This window comes from Zalophus californianus, chromosome 6 (assembly GCF_009762305.2).
Source record: "Zalophus californianus isolate mZalCal1 chromosome 6, mZalCal1.pri.v2, whole genome shotgun sequence".
NCBI lineage: Eukaryota > Metazoa > Chordata > Mammalia > Carnivora > Otariidae > Zalophus > Zalophus californianus.
The window spans coordinates 75,247,969-75,253,118 of NC_045600.1; the positions used below are offsets into that span (position 1 = coordinate 75,247,969).

The 5,150-nt window shown below is 38.1% G+C and overlaps 1 pseudogene; it reads left to right on the forward strand.

Moving 5' to 3' along the window:
• Window positions 1-421: 421 nt before the first annotated feature.
• On the forward strand, window positions 422-4,235 carry LOC113909219 (annotated as a pseudogene).
• Window positions 4,236-5,150: the final 915 nt, after the last annotated feature.

Below are 5,150 nucleotides of genomic sequence, written 5' to 3' on the forward strand. Positions count from 1 at the left end.
CAAAGGGAAAAAGAGAGAAAGAGAGACAAACCAAGAAACAGACTCAACTATAGAGAACAAACTGATGCTTACCAGAAGCGAGGTGGGTAGGGGGATGGGTTACACAGGTGATGGGGATTAAGGAGTGCACTTTTTGGGATGATCACTGGGCAATGTATGAAATTGTTGAATCATTGTATTGTACACCTGAAACTAATAAAACACTGTATATTAACTTATTAAAATAAAAACTTAAAACTAAATAAATAAAACACATTATACAACCACACACAGAAAAGAAAATATTAATTTGTTCAAAAAAGAAAAATGACAGTCATGTACCAGAATCTGATGTCTTATGTTACCCATGACACATAAAAGGGAATCTGATATCTTATATTACCCATGACACGTAAAAGGGAACGACACGTAAAAGCGCTAGATGAGATGTAGGAGAAAGGGACATCCTCTAAGAATGTACAGTTTTGAATTTAGTGATGTTAATCAGTCACATGTTCAAAAATCGACTTCAATTCAACAATGGTAGGTTGTTTTTTTTTTTTTTTAAGATTTTATTTATTTATTTGAGAGAGAGAGAATGAGAGAGAGAGAGCACATCAGAGGGGATAGGGTCAGAGGGAGAAGCAGACTCCCTGCCGAGCAGGGAGCCCGATGTGGGACTCGATCCTGGGACTCCAGGATCATGACCTGAACTGAAGGCAGTCGCTTAACCAACTGAGCCACCCAGGCGCCCAACAATGGTAGGTTGTTAAAAGACCCTAAACCTGAATGCAAAGAGAAACAAATGAACCCAAATTATCTTCAACAAATGGCATAGCCAAACTAAAGGGGAAATACAAGAACTAATCCAATTAACTTTGTTTTGGACTGCTCTTTCTTTTTTTCTTTCCAATTAACTTTTGAAGGTAATACTTTGACTACATACCATTAATTTTTTAAATATTTTATTAACATATAATGTATTATTTGTTTCAGGGGTACAGGTCTGTGATTCATCAAGCTTACACAATTCACAGCACTCACCACAGCACATACCCTCCCCAATGTCCATCACCCAGGCACCCCATCCCTCCCACCCCCACCACTCCAGCAACCCTCAGTTTGTTTCCTGAGATTGTCTCTTGACTACATACCATTAATTTAAAAAATAAAATGCAAGAAAATTGATGTCTTCTTAACAATTACTTTTCTTTTTTATAGTGGTATGTATGTAATAATTCTGAAACAATTTTGTGTGCTATGTAGGATTATGCAAATGAAAAAAATATATTTATAGTGTTAAGACCCAAAGTCTCACTGGGAGAACCAAAGGACAGAGATACAAATATGGAATAGGAGAAAGGAAAAAGAAGCCCACTAGTTTGGAAAGTATTGGTATGGTCAATATCCCTTTCTCTCTCTCTCTCTCTCTCTCTCTCTTTCTCTCTCTCTCTCATTAACACATATATACATTCACATACACATACAAATATACACATGGAACTATATGTATACATATGGAGCATTAACAGGAGGAAAAGTCATAACTATGCCTCCTGATCACCTATAATGTTATCAAAAATGGGATCAAACCTGTGTTTGGTTAACCTCTGAATCCAGCTGCCATTTGGATAGTACAAAGGTAATGGAAATGCTGAACTGCAATGAGTGCCTGCAATCAGCAAAATTCAGAGTGTGGGAAATCAAGTGTAAAAGGCTCACATTTTTCAACAAATAATTTAAGGGAAAGAAAAAGGTTGCAGGGAAATCTTTATTAGAAGAGATTTGAAAGACATATTAAAAGAAAAAAATGGTCAAGACAAACTATAGTGTTTTGGGATGCATATTTGGAAGACAAAGATAGAAAAAAAATGCAGGGACATTTTTACCATAACAGAATCATGGCGCCTTTTGAAGGGAAAAGTGACTGTAATTTGGATAAGTCACAGAGATTTCTGCGATAGGATAGCTGACATGGTTTTGCATCCTGACTTGGGTGATGATTACTTTATAAAATTTGATTAAGCTATAAATTTGTTTTCTGCTATTTTCTGTATGTTTCATCTCGCGATTAAAGAATAACAGAATCAAAGTCAAACTATGGTGAATGAGTGGTAGCATAAAACCTCCCATCCATAAGCACCCTTGTCTAGAGACCTACATTTAACTGTCGTTCATAGAGGCTACTTGCATCAGTGTACATGCGTTTTTTTTTAATACTGAAACACAATGAACAGGAGAAATTGTGCTCCTCCCCCTGAGGGCACAAAACAACTATGACTTCAGGGAGTCAGAACAACTCAGAAAGTTTCTGTCTGCTGCATAATTCTCCCCTGTGCAAAGAGTTATACAGAATACGGCCATCATAAAAGCAGCTAATTAACAACACTAATTGTGCTTGGGTAGTGACCAAGTTCAACTCAGAGACTTGGGGTTGCCAGCCAGAAGTCAGTCTGTTATGGGAATTGCCTCCTAGAAACATGTTGGTTTTCTAAAGGAAGCAAGAAGAAAAGTGGTTAATGAGTCACCTGGGGGGTGACATCCCTTTCTGTAAATTACCATCTCCTTCCCCTATTAAGATTTGTTTTTTTCATAGGGTGCCTGGGTGGCTCAGATGGTTTAGCGTCTGCCTTAGGCTCCGCTCATTATCTCCAGGTCCTGGGATGGAGCCCAACATCGGGCTCCCTACTCAGCGAGGTGTCTGCTTCTCCCTCTCCCTCTGCCTCTCCCCCTGCTCATGCTCTCTCTCTCTCTGTATCTCTCTGTTTCAAATGAATAAATAAAAAAAAAAGATTTGTTTTCTCAATCTAGCATCTATTATCTATCTATTGATCTTTTTTTTTATATTTTACCATGAAGACAAAAGAAAGCTCTTGAATAACAAGGAAAGCAAATAATAAAAATAACCAGAAGAGAAAAATTGCATCAATTGCAGCATTGCAATCTCCCTCAGCCTTTGAATAACTTCTAACAGTATAAACTAAGGAGATTCTGGCAGATCAGCCTCCTTCTGTGTATTCCAGAATTGGGTCTAAATCTGTATTCAACCAAATAAAGCGACCTGTTACAGTCACTCCAAGCCATCTGAGCTAATATAACGAATGGAGAACCATTGTTTAGTGTAATAATAGCATTAAATGTGGCCCAAACCAATATTACATTCATTCCATCCTAGTCCACCACTCTTAGGATCCACCCCCAGACGTATGTTCTAGATGTCTGTTGATAATCATATGGATTTTACAGTTCTCTTGGTGTGTATTGCATCTTGTCATGAATTCCACTTTGTCCCTAACTCGCTGGAGCTTTCTGGGACTTGAGCCTGCTTAAAGGACTAGGAGTAACGTGAAGAGGTGGGGGTAGGCACTGAGGATTATCAGCAGTCTCCTCTAGGGCAACCAACTCAGGAGAGGTCGTTATAGTTTTCAAATAACACACACAAATCTCTTCAGATAGGGAAAAGAAAAGATGCGTCCAACCAGTAAAAGAGGATTGAGAGAGTCTCTGGTTTCTGAGTTTGTGTTGCTGGGACTCTAGTTCTTGGGAAACTAAAGTTTTTCTTATGTTGATATTCTCTTTGATCTCTTTAGGGATCATCCCAGGAAATCTCTTCATTTTCTTTTGCTAATTTTAGACTACCATTTACATTTTCCTATGTACTTCCTCCTGGCCAACCTGTTCTTCGTTGATGTGGACCTTTTTTTTAATCCAGTTCCTAAGATGACTACAGAACTTTCAAATCCATACAAGATAATTTCTTTCCAAAGCTGCATGACACAGATATGCTTCATCCATATCATGGGAGGAATGGCGATGGTCTTACTCATAGCCCTGGCATTTGACAGGTACACAGCAATCTGTAAGCCTCTTCACTACCTGAACATCAGGAATCCTACAATATGTATTCATTTGTAACTACTAACTGGGTACTTGGGGTGACCTACATATGTCTCAATTTGTTTTCATTATGAACTTGTGCTTTTGTGGTCCTAACAAAGTAAAAACTTCTATTATGACTTTCCCAGAATCATAAAACTTGCATGCATATGTGGAGCCAAATTTGAATTTATTGTTGCTGCCAGCAGTAATGTCATGAGCATGAGCACCTTCTTTCTGCTAATCCTTCTTATATCTTCATTTTGGTCACTGTCTGGAAGTGTTCTTCAAAAGACTGATCCAAAGCACATGGCACTGGTTCACCTCACATCACTGTGGTGGTTCTGTCTTTCAGTACATACATATTTCTCTATGTCTGACCTTTCCCTACATCATCAGGTGATAATGTCTGTTCCTTGTTGACTTTGCTATCACCTGTGACTTGAATCTGCCATCTATACATTACAGAACAAAGACATAAAGGTAATAATAAAAGGGACATGATTTTAGATTTTGCTGACTGGATCTGACTTTGGAGCTCTAAAACTATACGTCCATCAGCCATTTGAATACTCCCTCTTAGGCTTCTGACATTGAACATGGCCAGATCTGAGCATAACATCTATCTCACGGAATAGATTCCAACTACTAGAGCATTTATCCATAACCTCTACTACTATAGGAAATGTGAATCCACCATGATATGGGTTATTTTAGGAGACAGCATCACTATCTACTAAATAATATTTATGATTGAAATTGTGATCATTTTGACGATAGAAGAATATAATGACATCTCTTCTGCTTCCCAGAGGTTTGCAAATGAATAGTAACCATGCTTTGGAGAATGTCAGGAATGATTACATTAAATATACATAGGACTAGTAATTCTATCTAGTTCCTCAGGTAGTGTTCCCTCAGAAGAAAATCCAAAGACAAAATTTGATTGACAGTAGTTTATTTGGAAGTTTATTTTTGAAAATATGATTAAGGGACTAGAAAGTGAGACAGAGAATTGAAGGTTACTTATGTTGATTAATGCAATTAGGGTGCAAGCCTACACTGGCCTTCTGGGGGACTCTATAAATTCTGTGGCTTAGAATTATCCCAATTGAAGGAAAAGGAGCTGGAATACTATTTCATTTTTTTTAAGATTTATTTACTTATTTATTTATTCATTTGAGAGAGAGAGAGAGAAAGACAGAGGGAGTGGGGTGTGGAACAGAGGGAAAGGGACTAGTGGACTTGGTGCTGAGCATGGAGTCTGACGCAGGGCTCCATCCCAGGATTCTGAG